The sequence below is a fragment of the Oncorhynchus tshawytscha genome, linkage group LG20 (genome assembly GCF_018296145.1).
Source record: "Oncorhynchus tshawytscha isolate Ot180627B linkage group LG20, Otsh_v2.0, whole genome shotgun sequence".
Taxonomy (NCBI): domain Eukaryota; kingdom Metazoa; phylum Chordata; class Actinopteri; order Salmoniformes; family Salmonidae; genus Oncorhynchus; species Oncorhynchus tshawytscha.
Genome location: NC_056448.1, coordinates 28588257 through 28613053, shown reverse-complemented (window position 1 = coordinate 28613053; position 24797 = coordinate 28588257). Strand labels below are relative to the sequence as shown.

General features: G+C 44.0%; 1 protein-coding gene across 5 annotated transcripts in view; it reads left to right on the top strand.

Moving 5' to 3' along the window:
* Positions 1-386: 386 nt before the first annotated feature.
* Positions 387-24797, top strand: part of lhfpl2a (LHFPL tetraspan subfamily member 2a) — a 64400-nt gene continuing 39989 nt past the window's right edge. For 3 of the 5 annotated variants that reach the window (XM_024382030.1, XM_024382028.1, XM_024382025.1), the window contains exon 1: positions 387-953. The gene's annotated coding sequence lies outside the window, so the exon portion shown is untranslated. Of the gene's footprint in view, positions 958-5733; positions 5790-24797 lie in introns of all 5 variants that reach the window. The other 2 variants (XM_042302447.1, XM_024382026.1) reach the window with 2 other exon arrangements.

Sequence of the window (24797 nt, the reverse complement as noted above, 5' to 3'; positions counted from 1 at the left end):
ATTCGTTCCAGTCATTGGCAGCAGAGAACTGTAAGGAAAGGCGGCCAAACTAGGAATTGGCTTTGGGGATGACCAGTGTAGCGGTCATACCTGCTGTAGCGGTGCTATGGGTGGGTGCTGCTATGGTGACCAGTGAGCTGAGATAAGGCGGGGATTTACCTAGCAAAGACTTCTAGATGACCTGGAGCCAGTGGGTTTGGCGGTGAATATGAAGCGAGGGCCAGCCAACGAGAGCACACAGGTCGCAGTGGTGGGTAGTATATGGGGCTTTTGTGACGAAACAGATGGCACTGTGATAGACTGCATCCAATTTGCTGAGTAGAGTGTTGGAGGCTATTTTGTAAATAACATCTCCGAAGTCAAGGATCGGTAGGATAGTCAGTTTTACGTGGGTATGTTTGGCAGCATGAGTGAAGGATGCTTTGTTTGCGAAATAGGAAGCCGATTCTAGGGCATATAGAACAGATATAGGGCATGTAGGGCAGATATAGGGGCTCTATGGCAAATATAGGGGATGTAGGGCAGATAATACAGGGCTGAGATAGAGCAATTTGCTTTGGCAATGTAAACGTGTTTCCCATGCCAATAAAACCATTTGAATTTAATTTAATTGAGAGAGAGAGGGGGAGAGGGAGAGAGAGAGAGAGAGAGAGCGAGACAGAGACATTAAATGCTAACAGGAGGATAACGTCACTAGCTCCCAAATGTAGGCATGCTGGTCTGGAGAAAAAGGCTCGCAGCTCTGTTATCCGTGGTCACAGAGAGCGTGGGGGAGGAAGACACTTGGACCAAGGAGTCGTGTGGGTAGAAGAAACACACCGGCGTTATCCAAAAGGAAAACTTCTAACCCAAAGACAGCGGTTTTCCAAAAAATCTTTAGGCTAGTTGGATTTTTTATTGGAAAGCGAGCATATTGAACGCCGGACGTTTTGCACAACTTGGAAAACCTATTCGTAAGTAAGGGGAAGGATTTCTTCTGCATTTCAATACGCTTTTCGTCTATTCCTCCCCATATATCTCTACACAGATTTCCTATTCACTTCGTTTCCCACTTTTCAAATTTCCAACAACGCTCAGCCTACTTTTGAGCTATGTTAATTTCATTGTAAATGTAGGCCTAATTACTTTCATTTGTCTGAGAGCTGCTGGTTCGGCGTTTTCCCCAGTCACTGAAGGGGAAACTCGTGGCAGGAAAGCCGACCAGAATGACGAATAGTTTGCCAGGCAACGTTGCACATTCTAGCATACTTTTCCATTCTTTTTTTGCTGACACGAATACAATCAGCTGTTGCCGTTATCACGTTATTAATGTTAGTAATAGGTCTATGTATAATAGTTATTTTAGCAGAGCTTCTCTCCTGTCAAATGAACTGTCAAATTAATTATTGACACATCAGTAATATGACACAAAGGAAAGTCAATTGCCTTCACAATGAATGACATTTCATGAACAAAACACATTCGCCTATTTATATACAACTAACAGTGAACTCATAATGTAAACAAAGCAGACTTGGTTGTGACTGAGGCAGATGTAGCTGTTTTTCTCTCTGACCTAGTGAATGGACAGTTTGGCGGATCTCAAAATGGTCCAGAGGCAACTCCCTGAACTGTGATTTTGAATATCTAAACCTGCATTTAGACTGTTGACTGGTCAAACTGAATGACTAGCTCATGACAAACTGAGGAAGTCTAAAGATCTTTCCTAGAGGGGCTCATGAAATGGAAGTTTCTGACCTTACTCCCCCTTCCCCCACTTCGAAACCAGCAACCTGAAAACAGATTCCACCTGTGTGTGTGCTCGTACACACTTGTGTAAACCTTAGTGTGCGAGAGCCCTGGGGGGTAAGAAATATTAGATTACCAACTAAGGTGAAGCTTTTGGACCCCTGTATTGTCAACCTTATTATAGTCAGGATATAGAGATTGTGTCACATAAAAAAAACCATCCCATATATGAGATCTCATTTATAGGCCAGCCTGACCCCCTCCCCTTTCCTTTGTTAGCCAGCCCATAACTCTGCAGGGGGAGTTGGCAGCCAATACAATTGTCTAAAGAATCCAAACTGAAATGCCGCAGTGAAATACTGATTTGTATGAATAATGGATGTGGCAATGTGTTGAATGAGAATGCTTGTTCTTGTCCCAAGGCTCAAGCCATTGATGGAGTGTGTACTGTATAGCAACGGTCAGTAGGTAATCAATAGCCATTCACCTAAGAGAACAGTTCTAGTCCCGGTGTTAAGTTTGAATTCGCTGTGTTGCACTTTATTTTTCTTCTCTCTCTTTCCCGTCACTGTACTTGCATGAATACACAAAACACATTTAAAAAGACAGGACCTTTAATGTGAATTGCTAAATATACTGCCATTCATTGTCACATTATAGCCAACCGTGGATGCGTGGCAGTCTCTGGCTGCAGCACAGTCACTGTGTGGTCTCGATCTCAACTTGACACTTTCCTTCCTGGTATGTTTGTTTGACGCAATTTCTTTATCACCATCTTTAACGGGCACCCAGTTGTGGTTTAGAAGTTTAATGGCATCATTGAATGGGTGACTTTACAATATCTAAGAATAAAAATGACAGCCGTTGGACCACTGGCAGTGGCTAGAGCTGGAGGGCCGAGGCACGTGGTGTCCCTCAGGGTTCCGTGTTTGGACCAATAAAAAACCCAGAATAAAACAAGGTTTTAATCATTACAGGCCTGCTGGAGAAGGCTGGAGAATGTTCCTCTGGTCTGCTCTGTTCAGCTCTGACCTCAAGAAAATGGGAAAATACAAGCATCCTACTGCTGGATGCCTTGGCAGGCTAGGAGTGCAGGCTAGGAGTGCAGGCTAGGAGTGCAGGCTAGGAGTGCAGGCTAGGAGTGCAGGCTAGGAGTGCAGGCTAGGAGTGCAGGCTAGGAGTGCAGGCTAGGAGTGCAGACTAGGAGTGCAGACTAGGAGTGCAGACTAGGAGTGCAGGCTAGGAGTGCAGGCTAGGAGTGCAGGCTAGGAGTGCAGGCTAGGAGTGCAGACTAGGAGTACAGACTAGGAGTGCAGACTAGGAGTGCAGACTAGGAGTGCAGGCTAGGAGTGCAGGCTAGGAGTGCAGACTAGGAGTGCAGGCTAGGAGTGCAGGCTAGGAGTGCAGGCTAGGAGTGCAGGCTAGGAGTGCAGGCTAGGAGTGCAGGCTAGGAGTGCAGGCTAGGAGTGCAGACTAGGAGTGCAGGCTAGGAGTGCAGGCTAGGAGTGCAGACTAGGAGTGCAGACTAGGAGTGCAGGCTAGGAGTGCAGGCTAGGAGTGCAGGCTAGGAGTGCAGACTAGGAGTGCAGACTAGGAGTGCAGGCTAGGAGTGCAGGCTAGGAGTGCAGGCTAGGAGTGCAGGCTAGGAGTGCAGACTAGGAGTGCAGACTAGGAGTGCAGACTAGGAGTGCAGGCTAGGAGTGCAGGCTAGGAGTGCAGGCTAGGAGTGCAGGCTAGGAGTGCAGGCTAGGAGTGCAGACTAGGAGTGCAGGCTAGGAGTGCAGGCTAGGAGTGCAGGCTAGGAGTGCAGGCTAGGAGTGCAGACTAGGAGTGCAGACTAGGAGTGCAGACTAGGAGTGCAGAAAAGTTATTTCATGTTTTTTTTTTTTGTGTTCTTTGCCTAAACAGAATGGTAAATTATCAAAGAGTGGAAAAAATCTTACCAGCCTCTGCTGTTTTTTTCACGGCCTGCTTGGTGCTGTGTGGGTGCAGTTGGCGATTCTTTTAACGTCACATAAAACCTCTTCGTCTTTGACTGGCAACCAGTTCATACAGACCACATAGTCTTCTCCATACAGACCACATAGTCTGCTCTCCAAACTTCAGCTTTTCTGCTCTTTGATGATATCGTCTGTGTGTGTGTCATTAGAACAGGCCCCTGACCTCACTTTATAGTTTTCGTCAATATGTTCCCCTTTGGCATGGCGACGCTTAAAGCAACTTTCAATTGGAGGGTTTGGTGCAGTGGTACACATACACACCTTCTCAAAGCCCACAGTGGTCGGGCCTTTTCCAAATATAAACATTTGCTATGATGAATATGTTAACATCAATATTTGGAGCGGGCTTTTAGCCGAAATCTGATCCCGTCTCTATCAGTGTGTGCGTGAAACCCGAGGCCGGACCACAGGCTTGGTGTGACAGGCCTGTAAAATTGGGATATTAAATGGAGTCTGTGGGGTCAGCGGTCAGGCAGTAGTGTGGAGGCAAGGTCCAACATCTGGTGTACTGTTTGGCACCACAGGACCCCACTACCCACTACTAGAGGAGATAGTCCTGATAACAAGGCTGTTTGGTTTGTATCAGATTGCCTGAAGGGGAATTAAAAAGGAACCATTAATACTCCATACTCCATTTTTTTACTCCTATTTTACCACACCAGGGTTTCAAGTTTAAAGCTGGTGTTCTATAAGAGATGCCGTTACTCAAGCTGTAGAGAAGTTCTGGTTTTCAGTACTGGTCAGCCCCTTCAACCACTGTTTGCATTATACTGCTTCAAACTAAAGTGTTCCAGATGCAGGAGGGGGACAGTAACAAACATGATCATTTTCACTTTCACTGACTCACTGCTACATCTGTTTTTGACATCGTCATTGACCCCCCCCCTCTATATTCTTAGATTTTTGTGTGCGAGTTGGTCGGCTAGAAGTCTTTCAACAACAAACCCCAGGAAGTGCTCTAATCAATCCAACACGTGAAGTTAATCGTTTTCATCGTGTCTTGTTTCCCGAAGATACGCTAATTGTCAATGCAACCGCCATACTGCCTCTGAGGAGGGCTGCTTTGGAACACAGGCAGGCAGACCTACTGACTGACTCTAACTGGGTCACATTACGTTAGGACGTTTTCCGTCCCAGCCTCCCAAAAGGAGCAGTTGTGATTGAATTAAAAGCGTCTGTCTATCCGATGGCTTCATAGACCCACAGAGAGTTGGGAGGGTTGGGAGATGAGGTGGCCTACCTCATACAAGTGTCTCTGGAAAAGTCTCTCTCACTGTTATTCAGCAGCAGAGCAGAGTGGAAAAGGAGAGCAGTAGAATGGGAAAACTATTGTCCTCTCTCCTTATTTGTGTGTGTGTGTATGTGCATGCGTGTGCGTGTTTGTGTGTGTGTGCGTGTATGTGCACGCGTGTGCGTGTTTGTGTGTGTGTGTGCATGCGTCTGCGTGTTTGTGTGTGTGTGTGAGTGTGTGTATGTGCATGCGTGTTTGTGTGTGTGTACAGTGTGAATGTGTTACAGTGGTGTTATGGCAGGCCAGTGCTATGTGAAAGGTCAAAGGAGTGGAAGCAGCTCAAGTGATGAAATGTTCTATGATGGCCTAGAGAAGATGAAGAGTTTCTCTATAGATTTCACAACCATCCTACTCAGAGCCATGTTGACTTGATCATAGTAATGAAAATAACTGTGTAGATGAGTGAATGCCACATTCTTTCTCTGTCACAGCCTCTCTCTCAATTCAATTCCATTCAAAGGGATGTATTGACATGGGAAACATGTGTTTACATTGCCAAATCAAGTGAAATAGACAATAAACAAAAGCGAAATAAACAATAAAAAGTAACAGTAGACATTACACTCACAGAAGTTCCAAAGAATAGAGACATTTCAAATGTCATATTATGGGTATATACAGTGTTGTAAAGATGTGCAAATAGTTAAAGTACAAAAGGGGAAATAAATCAACATAAATATGGGTTGAATTTACAATGGTGTTTGTTTTTCACAGGTTGCCCTTTTCTTGGGGCAGCAGGTCACAAATCTTGCTGCTGGGATGGCACACAGGTATTTCCCTTCTCTCTCTCTCTCTTCTCTAGGGCAGTCATGCACACTGATAAGATTAGGCAGCGTCTGCGTTAATCACTCGCTTCTCCTCTCTTACTCTTGCTCCCTGAGTGTACTTTACTTTTCACTCTTTTGTCTGACAAAGTTTTCCTCCTCTCCCGCTGTCCTTTGGGTTCCGTGGCCCACAGAGATGAGGCTCTGCTGGGGGTACAACACTCCCGACCCCTTCCTGGCCCCTGCTGGCCCCCAGCCTGGTGCCTTTACTGGGAAACCAGCTGGGTGGTGCTCACACAATAGACAGACAGTAGCCTTTCTCAGCTGACCTATCATAGAATTTAGTTTCAGATTATTTGTTTGTATTTCCACTTGGTGTGGCAAAAACTGTGCGGCTATGTTATTTCTGCATGTAACATGCTCAGTGTATACAACTGTGAGTCCTGTGGTCCACTTAAACTGGTTTCCTTATTGCCAATATGACTGTGACACTTAATAACAATGCAAATTCTTTCCTTTTTAGATTCTGAGTTCCTTGTAGAATGATCCTTTCAGCCATCCTTAGGTTGCCATGGTAGCAGATTTTCTGTCTGGGGTTTATGGGTATTGATTGGCTGGAACTCAAGTCTGGAACTCATACAGCCTAACAGCTGTATGCTAATGAGGAGAGAGATTACAGCCAATCAGCGACACCTGGCCCTCTGTGCCTGGCGGTAAAGAGATTATCATATAGTGTGTGTCTGATTATGAAAAATATGCTTTGTGTCGGGTTTTATACTGGTGTTGAAGATGACAGGCTACATGATTGTAGTTGTTAGTCAGACTTTGGGATATGAATGCTTTGTGTTGTCGTTCGTTACTGGTTTATATCTGAAAGATGAAAAACCTCCTGCAGGGCCCAGGCCACATCACTCAGAATGACTGAACTGTCTCCCTCTTTTTAGGACCTGGCCTTCTCCATCTCCATGACTACCCTACCATAGTTTATCACCTGCAGCTAGGGCCTAGTGTCGATGTCATAGCGCTACAATCACAAACCAACTGCCATAACGGTCTCTCTGTCTCTCTCTCTCTCTCCCTCGGTCTCTCTCTCTCTCGGTCTGTCTCTCTCGGTCTGTCTCTCTCTCTGTCTCTCTCTCTCTGTCTCTCTCTCTCTGTCTCTCTCTCTCGGTCTCTCTCTCTCTCTCTCTCTCTCTCTCTCTCTGTCTCTCTCTCTGTCTCTCTCTCTCTCTCCCTCGGTCTCTCTCTCTCGGTCTGTCTCTCTCGGTCTGTCTCTCTCTCTCTGTCTCTCTCTCTGTCTCTCTCTGTCTCTCTCTCTCGGTCTCTCTCTCTCTCTCTCTCTCTCTCTCTCTCTCTCTCTCTCTCTCTCTCTCTCTCTCTCTCTCTCTCTCTCTCTCTCTCAAAAGACAGGCTGTCTTCTTCCAGTCTAGTGTTAGATGACTCATTCGAACTGAATAGTATTTGTATAGACTCCTGTCTATAAAAACGTTTATACAATCCATAAAATCACTACACCAGAGAGCATGATTTATCCACAGAGGATCATTAGCTTATTTGAATAAATCGTTTATCGTAGGCCAGCGATTGTAGGCCAGCACATAACCTACAACCCGGGAAGCACACAGTCGGGAAACGCACAGATTGTTGATTTGTGACTGTCAGTATAAAGTGTCTAAAATAGGCAACTCTAACCTGTCTCTAGTTAGGCTATGAAAATGTGCAACTACCAATAGGCTATTGAGCGAACAGTTGCCTATCTTATTGGCTCTATAGCAGAGAGCATTGGCTATATCCCTGTTGAGTTTACATATTCACTGTCTATCATTGGGTGAGTCCATGCTCCTGGAAAGTTTTTTTTTAGGACAATCATTTCCTCCTCCAGCTAGATATGTCTCCTCTTGTCATAGGCCTTGATTTGATGGTTCCACTCGAGATACGGTTGTTTTTATTCATCTCTGTTTGTCAGTGTCAGCAGATTAGCTTACTCTGTCATTTTTGTGGTATTGAAGATTCTGCTTTTGGCTTCAGTCGTGGAGAGTCAAGTGGGTTGAATTGCATGAAATGTCTTTATAAAAGGGCACATTTTTCTCAGCCTTTTCTAGTTGGGGCTGAGCTCTGGATATGTGCAAAGAAAAGAGAAGAAAAGCAGAATGGTCTTTTTTACGAACAGTGAGTCAGTAATATTATTAGCATAACTTATGACTATCCAATCTACTCATCACATTAGGAATAGTAGACTATCTTACATAAGTCTGAAAATTTGATGATAGATGCATGCAATACTTAATCATGAAGGTGATTATCTTTGATTTTTTGTTGTTGCTTTCCCTAATTTGAAACTCACACGCTGCCTTTGACTGTAACTTGCAAATGTCTCACGTCTCGTCCAACAGCTGCCCACCTCCTAGCAGGGCAGTTTAGTGTAAACTGAATCATCACGTTCAACCCAGTACTCCTCTGTATGAATTGTAATAGCAGAGCAATGTTTTTCAAACAGCTGAAATGTATAGACATTTTCCTAATATTTGAGACTTGTTTTATTGTTTTTATATGAAATTGCAGTTGGTGACTTGCGCTATGACATCGGCACAAGGTCATAGCTGCAGGTGATAAACTATGGTAGGGTAGTCATGGAGACGGAGAAGGCCAGGTCCTAAACAGAGGGGGACAGTTCAGTCATTGTGAGTGAGTGGCCTGGGCCCTGCAGGAGGTTTTGTGTAGTTTCACATAGTAAATATGTTTCTATTGATTTCCATTGATTATGTCTAATCAATCCAAATGGAAATTCTCATAGTGCAATACAATAATCCCTGAGAGCTAGTGTTTAGAAAGTGTTTTTGAATAAGGTCCACTGTTTCCACTCATATTGACTGGAAACCTAAAACCTATGGTCTCTGTGTATAGGCCAGAGTAATGGTGTGTACCATGTCTCTCTCTGTGTATAGGCCAGGGTAATGGTGTGTAGCAGGTCTCTGTATTTAGGCCAGGGTAATGGTGTGTATCATCTCTTTCTGTATATAGGCCAGAGTAATGGTGTGTATAGGCCAGGGTAATGGTGTGGAGCAGGTCTCTCTGTATATAGGCCAGGGTAATGGTGTGTATCATCTCTCTGTGTATCATCTCTCTCTGTGTATAGGCCAGGCCAGGGTAATGGTGTATCATCTCTCTCTGTGTAGGCCAGGTACCAGGCTCTCTCTGTGTATAGGCCAGGGTAATGATGTGTATCATCTCTCTCTGTGTATAGGCCAGGGTAATGATGTGTATCATCTCTCTCTGTGTATAGGCCAGGGTAATGATGTGTATCATCTCTCTCTGTGTATAGGCCAGGGTAATGATGTGTATCATCTCTCTCTGTGTATAGGCCAGGGTAATGATGTGTATCATCTCTCTCTGTGTATAGGCCAGGGTAATGGTGTGTAGCAGGTCTCTCTGTATATAGGCCAGGGTAATGGTGTGTATCAGGTCTCTCTGTATATCTGTGTATAGGCCAGGGTAATGGCTCTCTCTGTGTATAGCCCAGGGTAAGGCATCTCTCTGTGTATAGGCCAGGGTAATCAGGTATCTCTTGTGTAGGCCAGTTTCAGGTCTCTCTGTATATAGGCCAGGGTAATGGTGTGTATCATCTCTCTGTGTACAGGCCAGGGTAATAGTGTGTACCAGGCTCTCTCTGTGTATAGCCCAGGGTAATGGTGTGTAGCATGCTCTCTCTGTGTATAAGCCCAGGGTAAAAGTGTGCATCAGGTATCTCTGTGTGTAGGCCAGTTTAATGGGGTGTATCAGGCTCTCTCTGTGTATAGGCCATAGTAATGGTGTATACCAGGCCCTCTCTGTGTAATGTATGTAATGTATGGGGTTATCTTAATGGTTGTGCAGCGGTGAATGGATTTGTAGTTGAGAGAAAGAGTCTCCAGGGTTGGCTGCTGCTCCTGCTGCTGCTGCAGGTGACTGGAGAGCACTCACACTGGACCGGACAGGGGCGAGATATAGCGTTGTAATACCAGAGGACTAGAGACACACACATACACACGTACACTTACATGCACTCAAACATGACCATGCCTAATATGATTCACAAAAATTTGAAGCTTGTTTTTATTGTCTCTAATTCTTCATGTCAGACTGCCCATGGACAAACTGGGAGATTTTAAGAGACAGACGATGCTGCACAGACAGAGACAGATGCAGTCTGATTGTTAGCAATGGCCATAAGCCTAGTTAAACCCACAAAAAACACCACTGTGTCCCAAGGCCCCTAGAACTCATATCCCTCTCAGTCTCATATTAATACAGGACTAATTTAACTTAGCTGGAATTTGCCAAAGCAGTTATCTCACCACCACACTGCCTCTCCTCTCCTAATCGGCAGATGTATCCTGTTTGATGAAATCTCAGGTGTTGTACGGGCAGCCGGACACTGACACACTTTCAGTAAGTAAACAAACACTGAAAGAACTGACACAGTTTCAGCTTCACCTCCAGCTCACCTCCCTCTTCCATTGTCTTTAAACCTGGTCTACTTATGTCAGGGAGGCTTCTTGGGAGGCTACATTAGTTCACTGGGCCTGCCTGTTAGCTGGCTCAAGGATATACTACATGACCAAAAGTATGTGGACACCTGTTTGTCAAACATTTCATTCCACAATCAATCATGTGCATTAATATGGAGTTAGTACCCCTTTTGCTCCTATAACAACATCGAAAGCTTTCCACTAGATGTTGGAACATTGGTGCGGGGACTTGCTTCCATTCAGCCACAACAGCATTAGTGAGGTTGGGCACTGATATTAGTCCTGCCTCGCAGTTGGTGTTCCAGTTCATCTCAAAGGTGTCCGTTGGGGTCTGGACTCTGTGCAGGCCAGTCAATTTCCTTCACACTGATCTCGACAAACAATTTCTGTATCGACTTCGCTTTGTGCACGGGGGCATTGTCAAGCTGAAACAGGAAGGGGTCTTCCGCAAACTGTTGCCACAAAGTTGGAAGCACAGAATCGTCTAGAATGTCATTGTATGCTGTAGTGTTAAGATTTCCCTTCACTGGAACTAAGGGGCCTAGCCCAAACCATGACAAACAGCCCCAGACCATTATTCCTCCTCCACCAAACTTTACTGTTGGCACTATGTATTCGGGCAGGTAGCGTTCTCCGGCATCCGCCAAACCCAGATTTGTCCATCGAACTGCCACATGGTGAAGCGTGATTCATCACTCCAAAGAACGCGTTTCCTCTGCTCCAGAGTCCAATGGCCGTGAGCTGTACACCACTCCAGCCTACACTTGGCAATGCGCATGGTGATCTTAGACTTGCGTGCGGCTGCTCGGCAAATGGAAACCCATTTCATGAAGCTCCCAATGAACAGTTCTTGTTGGAACCGAGGACACACTATTTTTACGAGCTATGCGCTTCAGCACTCGGCGGTCCCGTTCTGTGAGCTTGTGTGGCCTACCACTTTGCGGCTGAGCCATTGTTGCTCCTAGACATTTCCACTTCACAATAATAGAACTTACAGTTTACCAGGGCAGCTCGAGCAGGGAAGAAATTTGTCAAACTGCCTTGCTGGAAAGGTGACATCCTATGACCACGTTGAATGTCACTGAGCTCTTCAGTACGGGCCATTCCACTTCCAATGTTTGTCTATGGAGATTACATGGCTGTGTGCCAGATTTTATACACCTCTCAGCAACGGGTGTGGCGGAAATAGCCAAATCAACTCATTTGAAGGGGTGTCCACATACTTTTGGTGATGTAGTGTATCTGCAACCTCAGACTGTGTGTGTGCATGCTGCTATCTGCAGCCATCAGACGTGCTTACATATTGCCTCAGGTAAATGAGTGCTGCTATTCCCTGTATGAGTAAGGAGGACTATCTCTGCCTTGTTATCTCTCTGTCTGGTTCTCATCGCCTCTTCTCTTACTAAGGGCTTTTACACAGGCTTCTTCACAATGCTTGCTGCTTGCATATGGTTGCCTCTTCCTCAAGGAGGCTGGTCTTGAGACGGGGTGTTTGTTTGTGTAGGGTTACCTTTAGAGACAGAAGACTCATGTGCTTGTATGCTGCAGTTATCCAGGCTGATTGCAGAAGATAAGGGATGTGTGTTTGCTGTCATTAGTGAAAGAAGATTGAGGGAGGATAGAGAAAGAATAGAGAGAAGCATGAGAGAGAAAGCAGCGAGTGAAAGTAGAGAGGGAAAGGAAGAAGGTAGAGGGGCTTAAAAATGCAGAGAGGTAGTGAAAGAGGGGTGGGAGAGGGAGGGAGGGAGATGCTTTGTTTTACAATTATCCTGCACAGCCCAGGGGCGGCAGTGAAGGTCAGACATCTGTGATCCATCTCCCAGAGTTCCCAGTCTGGAACCCTACACTCTGGCGCTCTCACCCTCCCTCCACTCTCTCTCGTCTTTTCTCTCTTAGCCTCCACCTGCCCTCGCCTTTTCTATCTCAGCCTCCACCCTCCACCTGCCCTCGCCTTTTCTCTCTCAGCCTCCACCCTCCACCTGCCCTCGCCTTTTCTCTCTCAGCCTCCTCCCCTCCCCCACCCTCGCCTTTTCTCTGTCTCTTCTCTCCACCTGCCCTTGCCTTTTCTCTATCCCCCGTCCTCCCTCACCCTCCACCTGCCCTCACCTTTTTCTCTCTCCCTCTCGCTCACTCTCCCTTTCTGTCTCCTTCTCGCCTGGCTCTGTCTCTCTATCTCCCTCAGCCCTCCTTTTATCTCTCCCTCTTCCTCTCTTCCAGGCCTCTCCATCTCTCTGCTTTCTGCTTTCTGACATCATCCCTTTAGTCTCTAGGGGTTTGCAAAGAAAGGGTTTTAGTGGCAGGCAGTTAGCTGTCGTTCCTCTGTAAACACTGTGTGATCCTCTGCTCTGTAGGCAGACATTACAGGCTCCATTATAGCCTTGTTATTGTAAAGTCATCAGATTCCTGGAGGAAAATAGCCTGTGTTACTGAAGGGGGAGGCTAGGAGTGGCTTCTATACTGCTGAGAAGTATTGAATACCTCAGTACAATAGAAACTGATCACAGTCAATACTCAGGAAGAACAGAAATAGGATTGGTCTGAACCAGGAAGGAAGAGAGGAAGGAGGACATGTTTCTGGTCCAAAAGTGGATGTCTTCTCCTGGCCGAGTTCCAGTCCAGGAGTATTAACCTCCCATCCCTTGTTACCAGACTGTTATTAGCCGTGTGTATGTGTGTCTGTGTGTGACCTACATATCTCCTCTGTCTCCATGCTAAGTCTGTCAGAGAACACAGTAGTCTCTCTCTGACTCCCAGGCATCATAGATCTATCTTAAGTCTGTCTGAAAACAGACATCATGAAGTTATTATGAATCACCCCATTCCCACATTCACAGCACTCTTTAAATCAGCAGGCCAAATGTCTTCACCAGTGTGTGTGTGTGTGTGTGTGTGTGTGTGTGTGTGTGTGTGTGTGTGTGTGTGTGTTGTGTGTCGTACCTCTGCTGTTGTATTTTGCTCTGTTCTCCTGTCTTGGCTGCATGCAGTCAGGAAACTCAGCTCATTCTCTCAGTTGGGACAATTAAGTCAACACAGCAGCACACTGATCAGAAGCCCCCAGTCATTGAGGTCATAATTATCTTCTCTTGCACTGGCCAGTAGAGTAGTGTACTGCTGGAAGATGCTGTGTCTTTGTTACAGATGTGTTTCTGTTCAGGTATTTTACATCAGGCAGTACAGATGTAGGATCTTAATTTGATCATTCTTTTGTTGCTGAGAATTTTCCACAAAACAGGAAATTCGAACTTGTAGTGTATTCAAGGTTTAAAAAGGCTTTTCAAGTTTGTAAATTCTGCTTTAAAATGTCAGACTTGATTTGCCGTAACCAAATCTGTCTCAACCGGTATCCTTATCAGTCAGGAGAGGCCTTGATGTTAGTGTACCCAGAGAACACTTCTTTCTACTCTAAGAAATTATGATATCCAACATCTTAAGAAAATATAATGATATAAAACATATTAAGAAAATATGACATAAAACATCTTTATACAATATAATGATATAAAACATCTTAAGATATAAGGCAGTGTTATAGGACAGTTATTTTTTTAAACATACTAAAACATGCTCGAGTCAATTAGTCAGTTTCCAACAAACCCCTACAAAAAATGTCCATTAATGATAATCCACATAATAATTCACATTTCCTGTTGTTGCAGGATTATTTTCCTGCTGTAGCAAGCTGGTTCCAAATGAACATCTTACATTTGTAGCTGGCCGAGCAGACAGACAGAGTGACAGGTCCTCATTGTTAGGTTGATGCTTTCCAGCCATCTGTGCTGCTCCACAGCCTCTACTCGACTCAGCTATTAAAGTAATCACTGCAAGTTGACGTCATCTGTCTCCGTGTGAGTTCGTTGGTGGTCTGCGGGCAATACACACACACACACACGGACAGACACACAATATACACACGCACACATACTGCACATGCCAGCCAACTACACACACAAGTACAGTGCACGAATGCACGCATATATACAACTTACACACATACAACGTACACACACCTTAATAAAGGCAGAGAGGAAATGAGAGTGTGTGTGTAATCATTGAGTTGTACGCATTGCCTAAGGGTGGTTTTGCACACCTTGTATTTTAACGTTACAGCTGGTGTCCTGTCTAAATGGCCAAAGTTACAAAGCAGTGAAGTGAAGGCGTGAGTGTCATCAGGAGAACTAGGTTTATTTTGCAGAGGCAACTAAGTGCTCTTGGATGTGATGATGACATTATAAAGGGACAGAGTTCTATCTCCCTCTCACAACCGGTTTGTTCCTCTGTTTTTGCTGCTCGGTTGAGACTGTGACTTAGTGACAGTATAGGTGGCAGGTAGACTAGCGGTTAGAGAGGTGAGCCAGCAACTGGAGTGTTGCCAGTTCGAATCCTGGGTCCGACTGGAAAATTCTGTTGGCAAAGGTCGCTGGTATCAAATCCTAGATGTCATTGCCTGCTGTTGTGTCCCTGAGCAAGGCAGTTAACCCCCCATAACAGCTCCCCGGGTGCCCAGTGTGGCAGCCCCCTGCACCTCTCCCTTAATGTATGTGTGTCTTTCGGAGGGGTTTGGTTAAAAGCGGAAATCAAATTTCGGTTGGACCCTGTGTGCAATTGACCAGTAATATTAAGTAATGTTTTCCTGTAGAGCAGTCCTAATATAAAGCACACATCCTGAGGTAGGAGCAAAGAGTGATATAGCCTCAGTCCCACTTTCTCTCTCACTGAGGCAGCTGGATAGCTCTGATACGAAAACGGAAACTGCAGCCGCACCACAAACCCAAAGGTTTTTCCTTTTCCTCTGATTGTCTCTTTGAAGAGCTCCTGGAAAGGCTTTAAAAGTCTCTGGTCTTCATGCTGGTCTCCAAACAAAATGTGTGTTAAATGTAAAAAAGCTGACCTGCAGAGTGGAAACAAAACATAACAGAACTGACCAGGGATAGCTTGGTTATTATTCTGTAGAAATATAATTGGTTGTGTTTGTCGTCTCTGCATTTTTCTTATATACAGTGTATACCTGTCTGTGCTTGTGTGTGGAAGTGTGGCTTATCATGCTAACTTAATGTGACTGTCCCATCAATGTCTGTAGGTGTTTCTCATAGAGTGGAGTCAGAATAATCAAATCAAACTTTATTTAAAGAGCATTTCACAAATATCGCAAATAGCAACACATCTTTCACAACCCCTAAAGGTTTCATGTGTTAAAGGGATACTTCGGAATTTTGGCAATGAGGCCATTTGTCTACTTCCCCAGAGTTAGATGAACTCGTGGATACCATGACTGGAACATGTGAACTTTCATGTGCCTAAATAACAAACTTGTATGCCATCTGTAAATATGAATAAAATGACGAGCCTTGTTGGTTTAGCCACTGAAAAAGACAAGAACCTTCCCACTAGCCATGATAATGGATGGGCTGAGATAATGGATGGGCTGGATATGCCGAGAGATGAGTTCGGATTGGGCTGCCAAGTAGCACACTTCTGTCTGTAACATGAGCTGGTCAGTATATGTAGATAATCCTTTCTAATCTTTTTTTAAATATATCACATAGTAGAACTGCAAAAGTGTTGCTCTCCACTTTCTGGAGAACCGAAGGCAACCATGGAATCCGTGACAGAGAGTGATGTTAGCTAGCTAATGTTAGCTGGCTGGCTCACTAGATAACATTACGTGTATGATCTGTGTTGTAATATTATTCATATCTCAGAGCCGTTTGCATTGCTAGTTATAGCCTAATGTTAGCTAGCTAGCTAACATTGAACCTGGCTGGTTTGCTACCAGCAGATTCATGCAGGGTAGTAACGTTATGAGTTGGGATTATTGTTCATTGTTTAGCTAGCTAGCTACATGTCTAAATAAAAGACTCCACTATGCAAGTAACCATTTCACTGTACCATTTACACCTTCTGTATCCTGTGCATGTGACAAATCAACTCAGATTTAATTTGATAGAGTATGTGTTTACCAGAGACGGTAATGTGAAGAACAACATGACCTGCACCAAAGTCAAATCGGGATATAATGTTTGGCCAACGAGACAGTGTCCAGGTTCTACAATTCTCCGGTAGAATGCCCTGCTTTTATTTCATCACACTCAGAACCGTAAGCTATTTTCTGTAAGTGGCTCTGTCACGCCCTGGTCGAAGTATTTTGTGTTTATCTTCATGTATTGGGTCAGGCCAGGGTGTGGCATGGGGTTTTTGTATTGTGGTGTGTTTTGTCTTGGGGTTTTGGTATGTATTGGGATTGTAGCTAGTGGGGTGATCTAGCAAAGTCTATGGCTGTCTGGAGTGGTTCTCAATCAGAGGCAGGTGTTTATCGTTTCTGATTGGGAACCATATTTAGGCAGCCATATTCTTTGAGTGTTTTGTGGGTGATTGTCCTTAGTGTCCTCTGTGTTAGTTTGCACCAGTTTAGGCTGTTTCGGTTTTCACATTACGTTTATTGTTTTTGTAAGGTTCGTGTTTGTTTATTTTTTAAATCAACATGGATTGCAATAGCCACGCTGCATTTTGGTCCGACTCTCCTTCACACCTAGAAAACCGTTACAGGCTCGCCATTAACTTGTAAATAAGGATCTTGGTGTAGGTTTATTTTCCTGTAATAATGAATAAAAATGTGTTACAGTTAAGACCTTGTCAGCTATATGATATGGTCATTATTTGAACTGGCTAGCCAGATAACTTAACATTTTTCAAAAAGTGTTTGATTTCGGGCGACAATAGAATGGTCATGATGCCACTGCGACAACTGTCGATAGATGTAGTATAAACCAGCCTTTAGTCTTGACATTTTTAGTGGTTTAGTACATTGCCTCACATGTGAATCCTTAAAGAGATGGGCGGGGCTAAGGATTAAGTGGGTGTGAACTATGCTGAATGGGTGTTGACAAAGAAGAGCTCTCCAGTAGGTGTAGAATTACATTCCCATTGTTCCTCAACTGTAGTGTATGATATACCTTTTTCTACCTCTGAGTCTCTACTTTTCCAATATGAAAGAAGTTAGAGGTAGTTTCGCGAGCCAATGCTAACTAGCGTTAACGCAATGACTGCTAGCAGATACCCATAGACTTCCAGTCATTACGATAAGTAGATAAACATTCTTTACAGTTTATGTAAAGTACCTGTCAAAGGTTTGGACATTTCTACTCATTCCAGCATTTTTCTTTATTTTTACATTGTAGAATAATAGAGAAGACATCAAAACTATGAAATCAGAGAGAGAGAGAGAGAGTTGTCATTCAAAAATGTGGCTCTATCTTTCCCCTTCTCCAATCTACATCTTGATCCCTTACTTTGTCTCCCTACCTCCTCCTTTCAGGCCCTTCTCTTGCTCTCTCACCCCTTGGTCTATCAAACACACACACAGCCCAGTGAGGGTAGTCTGTGGTGTGGCGTGTGTGAATTAGTGCTGACCTTGGCTTCCATCATCCAGCCATTCAGTCACAGCTTGAGAAACGTTTAGGGTCAGAGAGTTCCCCAGTCGCCCCCAACCCCTCTCCCTTCACTTCACTTCCCCAAACCCCCCACCCCTTAGTAGACATATATAGGAAATCCCAAATGACACCTTATTTCCAGTTCTATATTATAGTGCACTACTTTTGAACAGTTCACTATACAGGGAATAGGGTGTCATTTGAGAAACAGTCACACTTCTATGGACCACTATCAGGAGAGAAACAGTGTAAGATATGAGTCAGCTTGTAGTGACTGGGTAACTGGGGTTGTAATAGTGGAGAAACCCCCCTAGAACAGGGTTATTTAATGTAACTTGTGTGTTCAGCTCTGTCATTGGAAAATATTCAGAATGAATCTAGAATCTACATTGTTAGGGATCAACTGAGGTCTAATAATGTCTTAAATGACACAGGCACACTAGAGCTGACCCAATTTAGTCGACTGGTCGATTGTTTGTTGATAGGCTGTTGGTCGACCAAGATTTCTTTAGTCGAGCAGTCGCAAAATATGAGATTTTTTAAAATAAAAATCATGGTGTACAAGACAACTGACTGATTCACACCTGTCTGAGTGGATGGAACCATTGTTGAGGCTGTGGGGATGGCACAGTCCATCAGTCGAAGACAGTTGTCTTGTGCACCATGATTTTTATAGAAAATAAAAATGTTTTGCTACTGCTCTACTAAAGAAATCTCGGTCGTCCAACAGCCTATCGACCAAACAATCAGTGCTACTGAAATAGATATTCCATTAACAATCAGCCATTTCCAGCTACAAAAGTAATTTACAACATTAACAATGCCTACACTGTATTTCTACATAAATAAGACAGATCCTGCTTCTGTTCTCTGTTTTAGTGTTTGTTTAATAGCCTACTGATTCTGTTCTCTGTTTCAGTGTTTGTTTAATAGCCTACTGATTCTGTTCTCTGTTTTAGTGTTTGTTTAATAGCCTACTGATTCTGTTCTCTGTTTTAGTGTTTGTTTAATAGCCTACTGATTCTGTTCTCTGTTTTAGTGTTTGTTTAATAGCCTACTGATTCTGTTCTCTGTTTCAGTGTTTGTTTAATAGCCTACTGATTCTGTTCTCTGTTTTAGTGTTTGTTTAATAGCCTACTGATTCTGTTCTCTGTTTTAGTGTTTGTTTAATAGCCTACTGATTCTGTTCTCTGTTTTAGTGTTTGTTTAATAGCCTACTGATTCTGTTCTCTGTTTTAGTGTTTGTTTAATAGCCTACTGATTCGGTTCTCTGTTTTAGTGTTTGTTTAATAGCCTACTGATTCTGTGAGCACCAGCCCTCGTGCAACAATTTCACAAATTCGTCTGTTTTCAATCTTTTCTATGTTGTAATAAAGGCATTCCGCTTTTTTTTCTCGTTTGACCAGCCTCTCTGGTATTATTTATAATTTATTTAGTGTTTACACAGTTCCAAATGTTCAGAAAAATTCTAATAATAAAAATAACCCTCCTTTTTCCTTGATCTCCTTCTTATTGTTATTATTATTATTATCATCATGAATATAATAATAGGTAATTTCATTATCATTAGTAGGCTTAGTATAGCAGCCTTGTATAACCACCATCGAGCTGTAGGCCTAAGAGCACATCCTGTTTAGTCTTAATACCGCACAGTAGCGGTGCGTGGGTAAAATCATTGGGGAGCGAAGCCCCCCCACCCAAAAAAGCCATACAACAACCTATGTGTTGTGATAGTTGCGTTGTTTGCTCTATAATTTGTTAATTCATATGCCTTGCAACCATGATATATAGGCCTAAGGGCCAAGACAATAAGAATAATAAATACCAATTCAACCACACCTTTGTTTTTGTCACTCCTGCTCCCGCTCTCCCTCGCTAGCGCTCCAGGGTGCCAGGCAGCCCTGCATTACGCACACCTGCTTCCCTTGTCACACCCATCAGCGATTCATTGCACTCACCTGGACTCAATCACCTTTATTATTTCCTTCCCTATATCTGTCTGTTCCCCAGCTCTGTTCCCTGCTTCTGCATTAATTGTCGTATGTCGTTGTGTTACCCATGTGCTGACGCTGTTCCTGTCTTGTTCCATGTCTGTTCCTTATTAAATGTTGACTCCCCGTACCTGCTTCTCTACTCCAGCATTGGTTCTCACAGAATGATGGCTTTTCGGTTGGTGGTGACGTCAGGTCCGGGGGCCGCCGCCGATGCAACCTGGGGGTGCCTTAGTTGGCTTCCACACCCTAGCTGGCTCGAGAAATTCCTGACCCCGGTTGGCTCGGCAGGCGCCCATCCCACATCAGGCCTTTGCTGTATCGTCAGGGTTTTACCGCTCAGCCGGCTCGCCAGGCGTCTACGCCTCAGCCGGCTCATCAGGCTCCCACGTCCCAGGCTCCCACGCCTCAGCCAGTTCACCAGGTTCCTATGCCTCTGCTGGTTCGTCGGGCTTCTACACCCTAGCCAGTTGGTCCTGCGCACATGCCTCGGCCGGCCCATCAGGCTAGTCCAGGTGAGAAGCCGGGTGGCGCCACTAGAGGGGGGGTACTGTCACGCCTGATCCCGCTCTCCCTCCCTGGTGCTTGTGGGCGCCAGGCTGCCCTGCATTACGCACTCCTGCCACCATCATTACGCACACCTGCTTCCCTCGTCACGCACATCAGCGGTTCATTGCACTCACCTGGACTCAATCACCTGTGTTATTTCCTTCCCTATATCTGTCTGTTCCCCAGCTCTGTTCCCCACTTTGGCATTAATTGTCGTATGTCGTTGTGTTACCCGTGTGCTGACGCTGTTCCTGTCTTGTTCCATGTCTATTCCTTATTACATGTTGACTCCCCGTACCTGCTTCTCTACTCCAGCGTCGGTCCTTACAGTTTTATCACAAAAATGGATAGCAACCTCCGACCGGTGAAGTCCACAAAGCATATTGCATGTAACAGAGAGTTACATGACCTACAGCATGTTCAAGTAAGTTAATGTTTCCGACATCTTTGGACCACTAAACAACTATTGATTTAGAACAACGGTGAGTTAACCTCAAGTTTCAAAGAAAACGTGAGCTGCCTCCACTATTTCAGCACCATGTCAACTTCAACATCATCAAATCATCTCTGCTTTAGTCTATTACAGCGACAACTAAAAGATACCACAAACAATTTAGTCCAACCAACATAATGTAAATATGATGTGGCTGTCCATGATTCTGATTTATGTGTGTGTGCGTGTGTGCGCGTGTTCATGCAAGTAGAAAAACATGTTGACTCACCCTACTTGTAGAGAAACACTAATGCCATCCTCCTCTCTTCCATGTTGACTAAACGGTCTATCCCTCTGTCATACAGTACACGCTTTTATTTTTTGTTGTCCTAGGCTACCTGGCTAAAATGCTTGCTCGCAAGCCTAACTTCATGGGCAATGATAGCTAGTTAACATTATCCTTCTACATCTAGCTACATACTGAACTTCCATCCTTTCAGGCCAGGGGCACAACATATTAATTAATGGTTCGATCAGCATCGATGTTGTAATCATTGGCCAGCACAGAGAATTAAGTTAAACCACAAGTCCAAATCTCCATCGATGGCTAATTTAGGAAAGGACCAATTTTAGCTAGCTAGCTAGCCACTGGAGGATAACAACACAATGAGATACAACAATTCAAGTAATTTCTGTCAATGACGTATGCTCTCAATGCAATTTGTCAAGGGAAGCCAAATCCAGTCTGGCTTCCCTTGACACTTTATTTTGGTGCACTAGGACCATTCACAGTTGAGCTCGCTCAGTTTAGCTCAACGCTGATTGGCAAATGTTTTATACTTTTTTGTGATGGCCAAAATGCTTGCTGGCTTCCCTTGCGTTCAATGCTACGGCGTCAACAATGTCATTCTTCTTTGTACCAGACAGCATCAGATAGATGGTCTACACGTAGAGAGACAGAGGGGCGCTGTTTCGCTCACTCGGACGCTTTCTCAGGTGAGATACATTCAGCCTCTTGGGAATTGAAGGAAAATTATGAAACACAAGAGACAAAACATTTTTATTACATGTTTCTAATTTTTTTTAAATCTTGTAAAAAAAATTGGGGGAAGCCTGGCTTCCGTGAATATACACCACTGATGCCGTAAACTTACTTAGGCCTATATTTCAATACTTATGTAGGCTACTGTAACAATCAATCATTTATTTGTTCATGTCATCACTCAGCATAGGAGTCATTCATGATGTGAAATGCAATCAAGCATTTTAGTTTTAAAATAAAATAAAGCGAACATTAAAGCGAACAATTTCATAAGTGAAATTGCATTCACTTATGAATGTGACTTAATCTTTGCTGTAAAAAAGGCTTTACAAAAAAAAGTACCCATATCATTTATTTAGTGTTGTTTACATTGTTCAAAATGGTCAGAACAATTATATTGTAATCTAACAGCACCTGTTTGACACACATACAGTGCATTCTGGAAAATATTCAGACCCCTTGACTTTTTGTTACGTTACAAAATTATTCTAAAATGGATTAAATACAAAAAAATCCTTATCTACACACAATACCCTATAATGACAAAGCAATACAGGTTTTTAGATTTTTTTGGAAATGTAATAAAACTAAAAATCTGAAATACATTATTTACATAAGTATTCAGACCCTTTGCAAAAGACTCTAAATTGAGTTCAGGTGCATCCTGTTTCCGTTGATCATCCTTTAGATGTTTCTACAACTTGATTGGAGTCCACCTGTGGTAAATTCAATTGATTAGACATGATTTGGAAAGGCACACACCTGTCTATATAAGGTCCCACAGTTGATAGTCCATGTCAGAGCAAAAACCAAGCCATGAGATCGAAGGAATTGTCCGTAGCGCTCCGAGACAGAATTGTGTCGAGGCACAGATCTGGGGAAGGGTACCAAGAAACGTCTGACGCATTCAAGATCCCCAGTGGCCTCTATTATTCTTAAATGAAGAAGTTTGGAACCACCAAGACTTCCTAGAGCTGGCCGCCCGGCCAAACTGAGCGATCGGGGGAGAAGGGCCTTGGTCAGGGAGGTGACCAATAACCCTATAGTCACTCTGACAGAGCTCCAGAGATCCTCTGTGGAGATGGGAGAACCTTCCAGAAGGACAACCATCTCTGTAGCACTCCACCAATCAGGCCTTTATGCTAGAGTGGCCAGACGGAAGCCACTCCTCAGTAAAAGGCACATGACAGCCCACTTGGAGTTCACCAAAAGGTACTTAAAGGACGCAGACCATGAGAAACAAGATTCTCTGGTTTGATGAAACCAAGATTCAACTCTTTTGTCTGAATGCCAAGCGTCATGTCTGGAGGAAACCTAGCACCATCTCTATGGTGAAGCATGGTGGTGGCAGCATCATGCTGTGGAAATGTTTTTCAGCGGCAGGGACTGGGAGACTATTCAGAATCGAGGGAAGATGAACAGAGCAAAATACAGAGATCCTAGATGAAAACCTACTCCAGAGCACTTTATTTATGTATTTATTTATCCGTTATTTTACCAGGTAAGTTGACTGAGAACATGTTCTCATTTGCAGCAATGACCTGGGGAATAGTTACAGGGGAGAGGAGGGGGATTAATGAGCCAATTGTTAACTGGGGATTATGATTGTGACCGTGGTGGTTTGAGGGCCAGATTGGGAATTTAGCCAGGACACCGGGGTTAACACCCCTACTCTTACGATAAGTGCCAGGGGATCTTTAATGGCCTCAGAGTCAGGACACCCGTTTAACGTCCCATCCCAAAGACGGCACCCTATACAGGGCATTGTCCCCAACCACTTCTAGCAGCATCTGGTCTCCCATCCAGGAACTGAGCAGGACCAACCCTGCTTAGCTTCAGAAGCAAGCCAGCAGTGGTATGCAGGGTGGTATGCTGCTGGCATACTTAGGACCTCAGACTGGGGCGAAGGTTCACCTTCCAACGACCCTAATCACACATCCAAGACAACTCAGGAGTGACTTCGGGACAAGTCACTGAATGTCCTTGAGTGGCCCAGCCAGAGCCCGGACTTGAACCCAATTGATCATCTCTGGAGAGACCTGAATATAGTTGTGCGGCAATGCTCCCCATCCAACCTGACAGAGCTTGAGAGGATCTGCAGAGGACAATGGAAGAAACTCCCCAAATACAGGTTTGCCAAGCTCGTAGCGTCATACCCAAGAAGACTGGAGGCTGTAATCGCTGCCTAAGGTGCTTCAACAAAGTACTGAGTAAAGGGTCTGAATGCTTATGTAAATGTGATATTTTAGTTTTTAATTTTTTACAAATTTGCAAAAATGTATTAACATGTGTTTTTGCTTTGTAATTATGCTGTATTGTGTGTAGATTGAGGGGAAAAAACAATTTTAGAATAATACGTAACACAATATGGAAAAAGTAAAGGGGTCTGAATACTTTCCGAATGCACTGTAATATGCATGTAGCACTTGCTCCATACCTTCTTTGTCTTGATCTCCAGTAATTTATTCCACACATCTGACTATGGGTGGAGGTGGTGTCAGTAGGGTTGTTGAAGGACTGATGAGGATTGGCTAGGAAACTGACTGACCTTACTTTGCTTCAGTAAATCTGAGTTTAAGGGGTACATTGCACTTTATTTTCAAACTGAAAATGGTGAGAGGGTGCTCTCTGTAATTTAGATAACCCAGAGGGAAAGGAGATCTGATTGGCTGAGAGCTGTTGGTCAGATGTTATCACCAGAGCAGCTGGATCACAAAAAATAACTATAAAAAAACATTTATTTGTGAGTTGTTCCTTTTCCTCAGGAAGCTGAGATCATGATATACTATAGCCCGTGAGACATTTATTGCAGGGTATTGATTATTGAACTACCTATTAAGTAGAGTGATCTTCCATTCTATAGCTGATGAACGAATACAGAAGTGATCTCTTAAGTCAGATGTTAGGCGGAGGTTGTTGAACCAGCCCTTAGAGAGTGGAGGAAGCTATTAATGCAGCTAGCTATTCATCCCCTTGTTTCACCACCAACCTGAAAAAGAAAACAGAAACACTGTGTTAGTGAAGATATACATCTCCCTGGATTTCTTTATGATTTTTTACTCTG